General features: G+C 51.6%; 1 pseudogene; it reads left to right on the plus strand.

The window, feature by feature from the left end:
* Positions 1–790: 790 nt before the first annotated feature.
* LOC119095660 (uncharacterized) lies at positions 791–16,669 on the plus strand (annotated as a pseudogene).

Here is a 16,669-nt window from a genome sequence, read left to right on the forward strand (position 1 = left end):
CGATCGTCCCACTTTCTCACGCGCCCTTTCACTCTAAATTCAAGCGCAGCAACTGTACGCCTCTCCGGGGCATTCTGCAACCGTCAGTCATGAGCGGCTCATGTAAGCATCGCCCCGGTCGGAGCCTCACACCGGAGGGGGAGATGAACGAGCACCGGATGGAGGCCGTCCACAGGGACCCGTTTGTGGCGGAGGGGCCGCTGCGTGGTAAGGCTGGCCTCTCATGATGGCCGCAGTCTATCATCACCGCTTAGTACCCCTCTTAATTACATAGTATAACAACGGCAATTCTTGATCACAAGGGCTGTAATCCGCACCACACCAATGAACCTTTCATGGTATGAGAAATATGTTGCAAGCAAGTTTGATGAAGCGGATCTGTGATTCAAAGTCCGTAAAGCCGTAACGTAAGTTCCGATAGAAATGCAAGAGGATGGCTACTTCCCCACGACCCACACGTGTGGGGCTGAACGGCCACCGTACAACGGCCACTTATTTTAGTGTTGAATCAGCCACAAATGAAGCACATGAACTCGCTCGCGTGTTTACGGACTACACGGGCACGCCGCGAACGTCCGGAAACGTTGTGCCTGTCCTCCAGGCAACAGCTCGACCTCCACGCGGCGCGTCGCCAGCTGCGGCGCGGCCTCGAAGCGCCAGTCTGGCCAGTTTGGTCCCTGCGGCCAGCGCATGTCTGACAGCCGGCGGCAGGAGGGGGGGGGGGGGGGGGGCGGTCTCAAGGCAGACGGCGGCTGGGCCCGCACTCAGCTGGCAGTGGCGCCGCCGACTGTCGGTGGACCGGTGCGAAAGGGCGGGGCGCGAGGCGGTGCCGCCCGACCGAAGGGGGCAGAGGGGCAAGACACGGCAGGTGTGCACAGCGGCACGGCATAGGCAGCAAGGTAAGCACTGAGGCTATGTCGATCTGTGTTCTGCGAGATCCCTGGTCGCTGCAATGTTGATTTGGCGGCTAACTTAACCGTGATATTTAAAGCATATGGAAACTTTATGATGTTAAGGGATTTATCTCCCCATTGATATCTCGAGACATGCTTTGCCGATAAAACGTAACGACGTTCGATTCCACGGCAAGGTCACAAGCGACATGAAATAACAACGGCGTACTCGGACGTACACTTAGCGACCAATGCACAGTACTTGCTTCAACAAACATGTGTTGAAAAGGTACAAATTCGAAGGCAAAATTCAAAAGTAAATGTTAAAAACAACCGATAGATAGGGTCGGCGTCATATTGGTCCTAAATAACGTTACCGATGCTTGCTCCTTTGTTGCCGAAAGGCACAGGTCATGGCCTAATCGCTCTCCCCTAAATCTATCTCTGGTTGTGTCGATGGTGTTGTGCGGACTCGTCTTGCGGTTAACCTGTCGCGATGTGAGCTAACCCTTTGGCCCAAATTCACAGAGCTTCATCATGTCCAGTGAGCCAGCGCTTCTGCGCGAGCTAGGTTGTCAGGAGCTGTGCTGGTTAAGGATGTACCAGCTGGAGCACCAGTTCGGCCTCATCACACACACGCTTCTCTTCCGCTCCCAGATCAACATCAAGCTCTGCTGGGTTCGACGAGCCTTGGAGAACGTGCAGAGGTAATGACAAAATACTGCAGTTTTCTGATGTGAGGGTGTAGGGGTGACCGCTCCAAATAAATCAGTTGACTCCGTGGGATTGGGCAGACTGACAGATGGGTAGGTGGGGAGGGGGCAGGGGACAGACATGGAGACTGGAGGTGGGCTCGCTTCGCTTTTTGCTTGGCGAGGTAGTAAAAAACAAAATGCTGACGCTCCCTTCAGTGGACACGTTCTGTCGGGCTGCTGCCATGGTTCATGCTCCTTCGTGTCATCTAGAAGTTGAAAACGCTTTAGCGTTTTATGCTCATAGTTCGTTTGGGAATGCAAAGACGGCTCCGTGTTAGGACGTTCTAGTATTTAACAGGCTACTCTGTCCACAGAGACGTGGCCTCTCTCGGCTGTCGTGTGGTAGAGAGGCGAGGCCGCTACTTTTTCGCAACGATGCAGCCGCCCATGGTAGACTTGACTCTGTTGCCCAACGGATCCAGCTGGAAGGAGGAGCACCAGCGTCTGGCCAACGAGACGACGCTGGACCTTGCGCGGGGCCCGATGTGGCTTGCTCACTTCCTGCAGGGAGCAGAGGCGAACGGAGAGCACGTCCTCCTCCTCAGCATCGGGCACTGGCTCACCGATGCTATGGCCAACTGCCGCGTCTTTGACCTGTTCCTGCAGAATCTGCAGCAGGCCAGTGAAGAGGACGGGACCATGCCGCTGCCGCCGCGGCCCCGCGTAGACGCCGGCCCGGCAGGGATGTCGTCCAGCTTCGAGAAGCTCAGCACGGTCGACACCGGCCTGTGGAGTCAGCTGCGGCTGCTGCCGAGCCTGCTGCGACAACTGCTGTCGATGACGTTCGGCTCGCTGCCGCCGCCGTCGCCGCTGCTGCTCCGCCTGGTGCGGCCTCTGGAGCTGCAGCGGCCGCACGCGATGGCCGCCGAGTTCCGCCGCCTGGGGCCGGAGCTCGTGACCCCGCTGGCGGCTTGCTGTCGGCAGCATGACGTCACTGTGCACGCGGCGCTCAGCGCCTGCGTGGCGGCGGCGGCGGCCGACCTCACGCCGGGCCAGCCGCCGCTGCAGGTGTTGGCCGACTGCGTGGTCAGCCTGCGCCGCTACCTGCCGCCGATACGTCCCCGCAGCTTGCCTGGGGTCACCGCCTCGGGGATCATGACCCAAAGGGTGGCGGTGGCGGCGCAGCCGGACGAGGCGCGCCTGTGGCGGGCGGCGCGGGACGTGGCGGAGACGCTCAGGGGTCACCTGGCGCGCCAGGAGCCGCTCACCAAGTGCCGCGTGGCCAACCTCCTGCTGAACACACTCGGCTGCAGCGTCGAGTTCATCCACGGCAAAATGAGGGACTCCGCGGCTCACCTGTCTGGCCCAGCATTCCTCATCAATAACATCGGCAGACTGGATGACGTCATCAGAGCCACGCGGGACCTGACGCCGCTCGAGGCCCACCTGCTGAGCCGGGTCACGCCGCTCACTTCTCGCTGTGCTGGTCACCACGTGTTTCAAACGCTGGGCGAGGTCATGACCTATGACCTGGTGTATGTTCGAGGTCAAATGGCCAGGAGAGATGTCCAGATGCTGGCCGATTTGGTGGTGAAGTACGTTGCTGTGCTGGTGGGACGCAGCGAACGCAATTCCAAAAGGGAGGATGTGATAAGTGGGAAGAGGAGGGGCTAGGTTTGAACCCGGACAGCGCAAGACTAGGGCAACGGAGATAGCGTCGGGCTTCGGGCATCGGAGATCGGGGCGTCGAGCTTCGGGCCTTGGTGACCGAATGCGTTTAGGGACGTTGCCATTTTGGGATATGCTATTTTTGCATGTGCGGGGTGTAATGAAATCGTTGGACAGCGGTTGAATGCAGTGACCTTGATCAACAATCAAAATCTTGCTTAATCACGCGTATGACAAATGCCAATAGTCCTTTGATCGGAATGAACACTTCCTAATGTTTAAGATGGATCTAACTTGCACATAGAAAGATAACGCCAGACCTGTTTTGCTCCGCCCCCAGCGGTGGTCCGTGGTCGTGCCTAACCCTATTTTCTCTCTATTTTCCCTGTACGGCTTCCAGATGTGTATTTCCCTGGTAGATTTGGTGAAAAGCCATTGTCCTGGAAAATTATGTCAATAGTGTAAACAGACTGTGGTCAACTGTACTAACTAGTAGCAATTAATCAGCTGTGCAATCAGAGTGTCAGGAATTCTCGAGACGGTTCGGAGCTCCATTTTTCCGACATGGACTCCGTGCATGATTTGTATCAAGGCCTTCAAGACTGCCGACTGGGCTGAGTTCAGTGGAATGTAAGATTACCAGCCCTGGCTTGAACGAGCAGATCTGTGGTGCAATTGCCTGTTCTAGTGACAGTAATGCGCGCGTCACGAAAAGATAGGGAGGTCGTGCGTCATGTGCTTTAGAAAGGACTTGATAGACGGGTGGACGGACTTCAGATACGCGAAATCCCCAGGGAGGATTGGGAGCCCATAGAGCCATACCCTGAATACATCATCGATATGACAAAGGCAGAGGTTCGGGTTCGTGCTCTCGGTACCGAGAATCATGATGCCTAGCAGATGTATAAAGGTGATGGCAAGTGATGGCGCCACAAGCACACTCGTCGTGAAATACAAAACCCCTGAAATCCGCCTGAGTCTGTTGGCTTACGATAGACAGCGGTCGCAAAGGGTCAGCAGCAACCATGCAAAGACACGCCAAGAAAGCTCGGTTTGGTGGTAAATGAAAGTGCTGAAGCTTGCTCCAGCTGGCTTTTAAGCTGCGTCAGGCGGTGGTGGCTACTGGCGTCGACAAGGAAGTCATCGACGTAGCGCCAATATAGAACCCATTGTTCCACGTCCCCACTGTCCGACACTGTGTGCTCGACATGAGCCATGACAGCCGTGGGTGTACACCCAAGCGTGACCCCATTGCAATGCCTTGTAGTTGGTAGAAAAGTGTGTCATTTGGAGACCAAAAAAACGAGCCTTCGTAGTGAAGATGTGCAACTTGGCTCTCATAACATGGTCGGGCATTGTTGGTTGGAGCAGGGTAGGATTATGGTACGCATGTTATACTAGTATGTCAATCGTCTTCTTCACAGAGACATTGGTAAACAACTCATGATATCAAGTGACTCTAGCAGAGAATGTTTTCTTTTGCCTTTCGAAAGATCTACCCATTCGGTGCGCGAGCGCAGTGAGTAGGTGTGGGGTGCAAAAGACAAAGGAACTTTGTCGTAATACTTGGCTGGGTAATAGGCGGGAAGGGGAATCTGTGAATTCAAAGGCAGTAAGGGACAACTTAGTTTGCGTGCTCTGGGGTTCCCGTAAAAATAGCCGTGGAGTATTCACTTGCTGCCTTTAACAGCTCATCACCGACAATGCACCGCGCTGATCAGGTCGTTGGCCTTTAGACGCGCTGTCTCTATGTTTCGTTTTGCTGTAACTGTTGATCTGTCCAGATAACGAGCTCAAATTTGTGAAAAAGTTTCGCCCAGTGTAATCCTTGAACTTTACGAGTTACTTTTGAGACATTCAGAAGCGTTATTTTACGATGGCTGTTGTTGCGCACACGACGCCCGCCGCCTGGTGCTACATGCAGCGGCCAACACTGCTCAGTTTTACGAAAACTGCACTTCAAGCTATCGCTATCCTTGCTCGCCAAGATTACAGGCGCGTCATTGGGGCTTCATGTCACACTCGGCTGCTGGGGCTGTATGGAGTCGCCAGCGTCTCACCCTGGCGCGAAGAGCTGACACCACGGGAAGTTGGATCCGTTGCCTGCGGTTTTCCAGGCGTTTTAACGTCTGCACTATTGTCTCCCGGCACGGAGGCTCAGACTTTTTGATGTTATTTGTGTCACTAGTCGATTCTGCAGAACAATGAACATTCTCAGGCAAACATGGGATGGCCTTGTGCATTTTGAGCCCAATTCGACTCGCTCTATTCAACACTAGTGAGACCCCCTATTTCTTTTCGGTAAAGGGTCTCCTCGAGTACAACACTACGGGGCACATGACGGTTTTCGGTCAAGGGCTGAAGGGGTCATTCTGTCCTCCCAGTCGGCATTCTGTCAACACGGGGCGGCATCTCCTAGTATCCGGAGGCCCTTAGAAGGAAACATCATATCACATTGGTCAGTTCGCTGACGCAGGAAGCCTTCCGGCCCATCCAGTTGACCCCGGATCGACGCATAAACTGTCATTAACGCAACTACATCTCTGCTCTGCAACAACATCCCTGCTCCGCAACAATATCCCTGCTCCGCAACAACATCCCTGCTCCGCAACAACATCCCTGCTCCGCAACAACATCCCTGCTCCGCAACAACATCCCTGCTCCGCAACAACATCCCTGCTCCGCAACAACATCTCTGCTCCGCAACAACATCCCTGCTCCGCAACAAGATCGGCTGATCCGCCGATTATCGGCGCGGGTAGTCAAATCATTGGCACAAAGACCCCAGTTGGGCTTAACGGGCGCATGCTGAACTGGGTTGGAGGACCACCGTTCGGTACTGGGGGCCCTGACTGGCACAGCACTTTCATATTGCCTCAATGTGAGCACTCGTCATAAGTTCAAAGGTTTCTTTCAATTGTTCGAGGGCCCCGACCAACACAAGAGACCCTCTTTCATTCGTGCTTCCGTCCCCGTTCCCGTTAACCAAGTCCTCCCCTGACCGGTGCGAGGCCCCCTGTTGACACAGAATATCCTGTTAGGCACTGTGGACCCCTGAACAATACAGGAGCCCCAGCGAATGTGAATCGCGGTCCCGGCCTTGTCCCTGCTCGGGAAATGGGCCCCCAGAGCTCAGACCAACACGGAACCGGCTATTCGTTGTTCGTGGTCTCTATCCAACAGTGTCGTAGAATTGCCGACTTTGGGTGTAAAACAACACTCTATGAGGAGGAATTTTTCACTCATTTTCCCCATATTTTATGTGAATTTTTCACTCCTGCCTGACATTTTCTAATCGCACGTGCCAAACCCTTATTTCCCTTTCTGAGGTTTTCAGATGTCATCCATAACCGAGCTCACTTGAAACCACCAAGCATAAACAAGAGTCCACAGAACCTGGGCACCAATGGCTATGTCCTGCCTCACTGAAAAGTTCAAGAAATGTCTTCTAGATCAAAGTTACAAGATGAATATCACCATTTGAGCACTTATGATAACATATAATAACATATTCAGCTGATTACAAAATTTTGTGAGAAAAGTACCAGTCTTTATATTTATTTGCCTACTTTTGTTTTTTCTTGGTATCATACGAGTGCAATACCACTTTATTTTTTCTTCCTTTTCAATCGCCTTTAGAGGTACGATCTGCTGCTTAAAATTTTGATCAATTTCTCTGCGAGATGCTCAAACTGCAAACTTGTAGGTATTTCATACATAAATTGGATTAATTCGCCAGCCGCCCAAACATATTTGATATGCACCCAAGCGTGAACAATTCGCAGGGAATGAAGGAGACAATTTGAAGCACGGAACTTATTTTTGCCGCCATTTTTGCCCTCTTAAACCCTCGGTTAACCGTTTTCTTGGTTCTTGGCGGTGCTCAACAATGATAAATCTAAGCCTTTCGAGTGTCTGAATCACGAGACTACCTGCCAACGCTATCCTTATGCTGCCATATAGAGCTTTGGGACAGACCTGATGCAGCTAATACAGAAGTGTTTCATGGCGAACTTCTGATCTCTGGAGATGTTTATCATGCACACCTCTTACTTGTTTCGCATTTTAATTTCGTAGGTTGGTGGGCACGATTGATATTTATGTTTGGGGGGTGGGGTTGGGGGGTGCGTGGGATGGCTCTGTCTATCAGCAGACCACGCAAATGGTAATGACTTTTTGTTTGTTTTTTGGAGGGTGGCAGGAAGAAGCCAGTAAGTCTCCTGTGGACCAAGCAATTGCTTACCTTGCCTGCTTTCAACACATGATTGGCAACCAGAGTTAGCCATTTTCTATCTTAATCCATCGAATTTTGTTGTAAGACAAATTATGATGCCACAAGGCATGCAATGGGCTTATTTTGTTCCATATTCTTGGTTATTTGTCCCAAATTTCTTGAAGTGGTCCCTCATGTCTGCTTTAACCAGATGTTTTCTATAATGGTCATGGTTTGCTGCCCGGCAAATGACCACTGTATATACGCACTATATTTTTAACTCAGGGACACTCCAAGCCGCATAGGAATTATAATATGAGTTAAATATTAGCATGTAACAAATAGACCATCCCATTTTAAATGTGAAGCCAACATCTCAAACTTTGTCATTTAATATGAATAAGCAAGCCTAAATGGATGCCTCTGCGGCAGCTGAAAAGGCAAGCAGCAATGCTGGCATGGTCATATAAAAGTTATGTTTGTTTTGAAGAAGAGAGATTGTTTTGTGGAACACACCCATTATTGCCCTTGACATGGGTTAACCATGGCAATCAAAATAAGTTGTCCAAAGTGATTTGAATTGCTTTATTTTGTGTGTTGTCAACTTTGTCTGATGTCAACAAGCATACACAAATAAACTTGATAAAAGTGCAAGTTGAAACCAGCCAAAAACTAGCTTTAGGTATCGTGTTTTTATCACAAGTGCTGCTGTCAGCAGATAGGTGAGCTGAGATGATGTTCATGAAATGGGCTACTCTAAGTTGGGTTAAGATGGTTAAGTGCATGGCAAGTGGCGATAGGAATTGTGCAGGAATCAGTAACTGACAACTGCCGCTGTGATACAAACAGGCTAGACAGGATGAGATGAAGTAAGGTCTCTTTAAGTTAGGCATAGGCTACTTTCATGGAAATAAACATTGGTATTTTGTAAGGAACATTGACAAAGTGTGTGTTTTCCCTGACCCCATCGTAACAGAAGTCAGAAGTATGTATATTGTGTTTGACTCGGTGATGGGCTGATGTGTAGGAGAACAAGGTTTTTTTGTTTGAGGGTTTTATGTTTGTTGAATTTTCTGTTGTTATTTTGTTATTGAATTCCTTTGCTTGGTTTTGATTTAAAAGTGCTGTGGAAGGGAATTGAAAAGTGTAGCATCAAATTATTGGTGTTAATAGTTTGTTATGCTCATCATACTGTCATGAAATTACTATGCTTTAATACGCGCCCGGGTGGGCGGCTAGATACCCTTCGCTCGGGCGGGGGGAGGGGTGTCAATTTGCCCTCCCCCCCCCCCCCTGAGACCTCGGGAACGAAGAAAGCTAGAGACACCAAATTTACAGGATGTCTTGACCTATACGTGAACTCACTTAGGTTAGGGTTTCAGCTTCCTAGGCCATGGCATTCAGGTCAAATAAGGTCAAACAAGGTCAAATTCCAGGTTGGTACCCAAAGCGCCCCAGAACCTAGGCAACTGTCTCTAAGCAAAAGGTCACAAACCCATTTGAGGTTATTGACCTTGTTTGACCCTTTGAAGGTCATGGTGACCGAAGTGGTACAAGACTGCTCTGAGTTTTGCATTTGAATAAGCGACGACGATTACGCTAGGCAGTATGTTCCTAAAACAAAAGTTCGACCCGGGTCATCTTGGGGCAATGACCTTTTTTGACCTCTAAGAAGTCAATTGAACATGTATAGTGCGGTGCCTGCTGTCAATAAATTCGAAATGAGCAACAGAAAGTATCCCATACAGCAAGCCCTAGGGTAATAAATCAAGTTGGTTTTGACCTTGGTCTGGCCTTCATACCTCACATTAGGTCAACGTTATTTGCTCATTCAATATTTGTGGTGCCTAAGAAAGCATCTCAGAGATGTATGTCTTCGTCAAACACTCAGTTGTTGTATCAGATTGAACGATTCCCTAGAAATTGCCTTCGCTGAAGCCATGGGCTGACTTTGACCTGTCATAGGCCAGCGACCTTGCAAGGTATATCTAATATTTTTATGTCAAACGATCCGCTATGCAATTTTCTACAGCTATGCAAAATTTGGCGCGGCTACGTGACGCTGTTCAGAAACCATTCGGGAAATGCCCTCGGGGTGGTCCATTTGCGCCCCCCCCCCCCCCCCCACACACACCCGTGTGTTGCCGAGCGCGTGTTAATGTATTCTGTTTCGCTTTAATGGCCTAAGATGTCAAAAAACGAAATAGTTTTGTCAGGTTCCTGATATTACGTCCATGACAACTTGAAATAGATGCCTTTGTTTGCTGAAGCATCAGTCATGAGCTCATAAATTCCACCTTTCGTGAATTGATTTTTTCACTCCCGCACGGTCTTTTTGCGATGGAAATTTTCACTCCTACCCTAGTTCAAAAGCGATTCTAGCTCCCTGCTGTCCGAAATAGAGGAACTCTCTGTCTCAGGGGCTCCCTATCGGCGCAAGAGATCATCTTGCTGTGATTTGAGATCACAGCCCTATGGGTGGGGATCCTTAATGTGATCCGCAGCCAGCCCCTAGGGCCCTTCAGCCATGCCATCGGGCCATTGATCTTTGGTCTCGAGAGACCCTTCAGTCCCTCCTCGGGCCCCCTCAAACATCGCTCCGGGTCGGGGCCATTTGCCACCACAGGACCCCTGTTCGGCACTGTTGTCCCTAAGCGACACAGGAGCCCCTCATTGTCAGGAATCCCGAGTAATGCAAATATCGGACCTCGGCTTCCTTTCTGCTTGGGAAATGAGTCTCAACAGCCCAGGCAGACATGGAGGTGACTGTTTGGTGTTCGTGGTCTCTGACCGACTTAGACACCCGTATTGTCTTAGGAGTTCCTCAAATGGTGAGAGGACCTCTGACTGATACTTCAGATCGCGACCTTGCGGGCCGCAATTCTTTATGTAACCTACAGTCAATCCTTCAGGCCATTATGCCATCCAACTGAGCCTTTGATCTTCGGTTCCCGTGGACAGCCCGGGCCCCTCTTCGGGCCTCATCGAACACTTCCCTTGGTCGGTTCGGGGCCTTTGCACGTGGTCCGATGTTAGGCGCTGTGAGCCCGTGGCAGATACAAGGCCCCCGAGCAGTGTAAATGACTGCCCCGGCTTTATTGCCCTTTGGGAAGTTGGCCCTCAGACCAATATGGACACGGCCGACTGTGCGGTACTGGTGGTACCTGGCCGACATATAGGCAAACATCGACTCAGAGGGTTTTCCGATCGGCGCAAAGGGCCCTCTGACAATATCTGAGGGTCCGCCCTCGCAGGCCGAGGCCCCTGAATAAGACTCCGATCAGCCCTGCATGCCCCTAGCCCCCCAATCACGGCTAGATCGTCGGACCCGGTTGACCCTCTAGGTTCTTCGGGCCTCCTCGAACACTGCCTCTATCCGACTCGGGTTCCCTTGACAACGCAGGGGCCCCGTTAGACGTTGTGGGGCCCCGAACGATGTATATCGCTTAACCCTGGCTTTGCCCCTGTTTGGGAAAAGGACACTTAGGTCCATGCCAGCACAGAGCCGGCTGTGCGTTACTGGTGGTGTCTGACCGAAATATAGGCAGCTATCGACCCAGTGGGCCCCTGATCAGCGCGCGGAGCCTTCTTGCTGGCATTTCAGTGCTCGACCCTGTGGTTCGGGGACGCGCTGGCACGGTGCCCATGGCACCACAGTGCCGCTGCCGTCACCCGTGATCCTTGAGCTTGACCTTGAGCCTGCCTGTGAGCCTCTGCAAAGCACAGACAAACCCTGAGCCTGCGTTCCTCTGAGCGAGTCGAAGAAAGCTCGACTTTTTTCGCCCTTGAATTTCGTTGTATCTTTGTTGCAAAATGATGAGGCAAGTGTGGCGATTTTGCATCTCTGTGTTTGCACCTCTGTGGCCGACCGTCCGGATTACAGCCCGGGCGCTGTGCTCGGCCTCGAGGAGGGGATTGCCAGTTGCGCCAGTCTGCAGCCACTCATGCCACTCATGCCACTCACCGGGCGGCCACTCATGCGGTCGCCATTTGAGCAATTGATTCAGCTTTCACAAGACTATCTCTATCTTGCCTACCATAGTGGAGATCACTGAATGCGTCGTGTGCGCACAACCCCTTTAGGTTTTACAACCCAACGGTTTTAGTTAAATCTCCCAACCAACAATGCGTTGCTTTTGTAGGCATACATTTCCCATGCTTTCCGTTTTACGCGCCACCCGTCCGGGAGCGGTGGAGTTTCCCGGCGGGGCTTGGGACGGCAAGCAAACTGGCCGCAGCCAGGAACTCTCCTCTCCCTCTCGCCGAACTTGACATATCCATTAGGCCGGGTAGGCTGATGGACGAATCCGGGTTTGCCCGATGCTCCAGCCGATCGGCTCGCGACAACAAAACGTCGCCTGTCAATCAAATCTGCGGGGGGGAAGACAGGGTGCGCCGTCTGGCCAGGTAGAATGAGTCGACGAACCGACGAAGGGAATGTTTCACCTTTGTATGGCGTTTTGATATGAAAAGCCATCTTGAAGACCTTGTGATGCAGTTCAGGGATATGCCATTTTAAGACCCAAAACCCTCTGGTTCCTCAGTTACACGCCCGCAAAGTGCGAAAAGGCTTATTTAGAGCCTATTTTAAAATCGCACTCCGTTTAATGACGCCATAGAAACGTCATTAGAACCCCGTGATATTACAGGCTGTTTTTTGTTCATGGTCAAAACAGCATGGCCGCTGACACATTCGCAAAAGCGATGATGCTGCACATGTGGTACAATCCGCGGAAGATGATTGGCTGTTAGTAAGATTTTACTTCTGAATGCGTGTCGCGAACATAAGCGTGAGCAAGCGTGAACATAAGCGTGAGCTCCAAGGCAGTGTCCTATTTGCGTGGGTGCGAGATGCCCAACAGGAAGTGTTGTGTTTGTGGTGATCGCGGGACAAATGAGAATCATTTGACCGTGTTCGCGTAAGCACCTCGCTCCCATTCTGTGAAAAACACCTCACGCCGAATATGTCTGACGTATCACCGGCATCGCAGCAGTAAGTTCAGAGTATGCACGTCTCATTATCGCATGCAGTTTCGAGTATGGTGTGCGGTCGCTTTCAATTTTTGTCACAGTTTGAGGAATGAGTATGCAATTATAGCAATATCCGGCAAGAATGCCTTCAAAAATAAAACAAAGTCATTGAAAGGTAGGGAGTTGTTGGGCTTTTCAGAGTGAGCTCACAGGGATAACAACACTGCCACTACACATCCCAATGTGAGTGACGACAAACACCTGCACATGGCATGTTTCCTACCCATGTTGTGTGTGAAATATGGGAGTAACTTTGTTCTGACATTTTTGAGAGAGTTCAAATATTTCTGCTTGCTCCCACCACCTACACTTCTCACAAAATTCATGAGGGCATCATGGAGGCTGTATATACGTTGGCTATTTGATGCAACCTCCGGCATAAACAGATATGTAATTCAATGTGCAATTAATCCATTGTTCCAGATCGCAGATATCGTCATTAGTGTGCTCAACCTACCACTGAGCTCTATGTGCTGTAATCGGATTTGCACTGAACTGAGCACCCAGTTGTCGTATTCTGGCAATGGCATTGCTGTTGGGATGTTTCTGCCACTATTTCAAAACACTAAATTTACTCATCATTCACTAAAGTTGGTGACAGTCGTGCACCATGCTCACGGCTCACAGAGTTCATGGGTGCATGGCCACAGCTTGCATTGCTTACTTTTGGGATGACGGGCATTTCCGCATGTGTCAGGCATGTTTGGCAACCAGATGTCATCTGTAGTCTGTACTCCTGTGAATCGCCACTTAGCACAATTATTAAAGCACACCCTGGGGGCAAATACTTTCAGTATGCATTACTCATTTGAAGTAGAAGATGTCCATTGTATTGCATAGTAATCCAATTTCCTAATTGTAATGATCTTTTCAGATTCCCAGCTCAACAAGGCCACCTACAGGGTGGCTCCATGCATGTGGCATCAGTGTTCTGGCGCGTGGGCACGGAGTGTGCGAGGCACATTTTTCATCGGAAGCTTTTTCTAGCCTGGCAGCCAAAAGGGCAAGGCTGAGGGCCAATCCTGTGCCATCTCTGTAGGTTTGAGAATGCCTGGGTTTTCTTTATATTTTTTGTCAGCCCTTCTTATTTAGCCTTGACATTCAGGCTTGAACTTAGTTAACACTAGAATACATGTGAAATTTCTGTGACCATCTTTTGTATCATCCATTTTCATGTCTCCTTTCAGTCATTATTCATGCATGCATTTCAGTGTGGAGCCTTTAAGCAAATTTCTACCAGTTAGTATAGTGTGAAGTGCACAGCAAAGCATTCAGTCATTTACAGGGCGCAGTATTACTTTCGGTGTAGCATTGGGGTAGATTATGATGTGTTGGTCCTAAATGGTGTAATATCAATGGTTCATGTTAGCTAAGTTGACCGAGGTCTTCATTTCTGACATCAGCAGTCATAAGATGTAAGTAAAACATTGTTCTGTGTTATACTTGGAGCACATGTAACATTGCTGTCCTATAACCTGTGCATTGTGCGACAGTTTGGTTCATTGTTAACCACACTGATGATGAATGATGTACTTAATTGTTTTCAGCACAGGGAAGGTGTTCCAAGCACCCCAGTGACTGCAGCGTGCACACCATCTCCGAGGCCAGAATCCAGCTCAGAGTGTTTTCTTTTGGGGTTGGATTTTGAGCTTTAGTTCGAGTTTGAGTCAGTTTGAGTCAGTTCGTCAGCTTGAGCGTGCTGCGAGATTGCGCGGTTCGTGCAGCCACAACCGGGCCATGCTGTGGCGCCGCTATGGGTGACGGCGTAGCCGCGGCACGCCCCGTGGCATTGCCCCGCTGCTCTGCTGGGTGCTGGACCTTACTGGCAGCCAGCCAACTGTGCCCTGGGTCCGCTCGCTGGTGGCGTGTAGCAGGGCTGTTAGGTATCACGGGTCTGGCAGCTGGATAGCTCGGCCCTGGGTCCGCTTGTTGGCTGCGTGTAGCAGAGCTGTCGGGCGTCACGGGTCTTGCAGTTTGGCAGCTGGGTTCATGTGCGTAGGCCGGCTGGATCAGATTCCAAAGTGACATCTGTCCCCGGCCGGGGCTGGGTGTGACAGAAGGTGGGCTGGCTGCCCGTCAGATCGAGTCGGGCGACGACTCTCAGGAGGGGTTTGGCTGGAAGCTGATGTACGCCGACGTTTTCTGACCGCCTCGGCACGGCACGCTGCTCTCGGTGCTGATCGGCTCCGGTGTCCAAATGCTCTCCATGACGCTCATCACACTCGGTGGATGACGTGCGGCCGCTATGGTGGCCCTCGCGCCTCAGTCGTATTCGGACCGGCCCCGCGGTGATGGTTGTCCGTGCCATGGTTGACACTGCAATGACACTGTCCTCACGCCTGGCGCTCTTTCAAGATGTGGCATTATTACCGGGACTGTGGCACCTGTCGTTTGATGAGGATTCTGTGATTTGGTGGTCCGCGCAGTGGGACGAGCAGGGGCCCAGATGTTTTGTTGTTGCTGTTGAAGCCGTTTTAATTTTTGAGAAAGTGGATGCATTATGTAATGACGTGGTCACATGTCGTTCATTATATACTGAAAATTAATTAAAGAAGTTAACATCTACCACATAATTCCCTCAATTAACTGTTTCTTGTCCTGCCTGTGTTCGTCGCTGAACTGTACCAGCACCGGCGCTGGCTTCTGACCGCCTGCACCAGTATCGACGCGGACCTCCGACCGTCCATATCAGGGTCTTGTGTTGACCTCTGACCGGCCCTGCAGTGTTCCCGTGACTGGGCTTCCTGTCGCCGGTCAACCGCGGCTCGGTGATGACCTGTGGCCTCGTGCTGTGCGTCTGCCTGGGTACGCCCGCCGGCTACGTGTCCGCCCGAATCTACAAGTCGGGAAGTGGCGGCGAAAAGTGGGGACTCGACGTGCTGCTGACGTTGACGCTGTGCCTGGGGTGAGCCGTGCCCAGCTGCCGCCGCGCTGCCGGCACCGGGCCGTCGCTCTCTCCACACAGTGTGCGCCGGCGCGGACGAATCGGCGCCGGCCGCGCCCACTGGCCGCGCTGGCACATAATTTGCACCGTTCATGCATGCATCCTATTTGTGCGATTTCGGCGTCGCTGTAGATTTAGAACTTGATGGAAACACACTTGGGCGTGACATGTACCAAACTTGGAAAATTGCGTTACCAAATTGCGTTACCACCAAATGCGTTACCAAATTGAAAATTGAAAATCGTTTGAATCAGCTGATGATGCGTTGTGTGCGGGAGCCTGTGCCGTTGAGTTCTGCTCCCAACGCAGTGGAGTGGGTGAACGCAGCAAACGTAATCGTGGCCATTGACAATGCCTGTGTCTCACAGAAGATAAGTCACTGCTCAGGGGTCGGGTGAGACGTCTGTTCCGCTGGATGCCGTGGCTATCGTGGGTGGGGTCGGGCCGCTGTGGAATGCGTCGATGGTGCTCCCACTGAGCCCCCGCTTGCCGCCCGTCCGCAGGACCGTGTTCAGCACCACGCTGCTGCTGAACTGCGTGCCGTGGGCGTACGACCCGTCAGCAGTGCTGCCATTCCTCGCCATACTGACGCTGACGGGCTCGGGTTTGGCGTGTCCGTGCCGTTCACTTTCGCTGGCACCTACTTCGCCTTCAAGAAGCACGTGCTGGAGCACCCGGCGAGCGCTGGGCGCGGGCGGAGGGCGGCCGCGCAGCGCCACCGGCGGCTGTCCTCGGGCGCTGGGCGCGGGCGGAGGGCGGCCACGCGGCGCCACCGGCGGCTGTCCTCGTGCGCTGGGCGCGGACGGGGGCGGCCGCGCAGCGCCACCGGCGGCTTCTCTCGGGCGCGCTGTGTGGCTTGACCGCTGCAAGTGGCGCACTGAATACTCTAGCACAGCAGTACATGTATCACCTGTTAACACAGCAATGTGTAGTCATGGGTTTGATTATTTGTGGCATTCAGGATAGTGGCTGGTAGTCAGGAAACGGTAGTCTTGTGATCATGCAAAAAGCAGTATTTAACTCACTATGGCATCATCGTGTCTTTTGAAAGATTGGGCTCAACTCAGCAAGTTCTTATTTAATTTGCCCAGAAGGAGCAAAACATTCTGATTACAATGAACACCCTTTAAAAACGCAATGAATGTTAAGTACCTGGCGGTGACTCGCAGTAATATTTGTCCGCCTCAGTTTGTATGCCCGCCTTAGCACGCGCGGCGTTGGGTGA

The sequence above is a fragment of the Pollicipes pollicipes genome, unplaced genomic scaffold, assembly GCF_011947565.3.
Source record: "Pollicipes pollicipes isolate AB1234 unplaced genomic scaffold, Ppol_2.1 Scaffold_4219;HRSCAF=4965_pilon_pilon_pilon, whole genome shotgun sequence".
Lineage (NCBI taxonomy): Eukaryota > Metazoa > Arthropoda > Thecostraca > Pollicipedomorpha > Pollicipedidae > Pollicipes > Pollicipes pollicipes.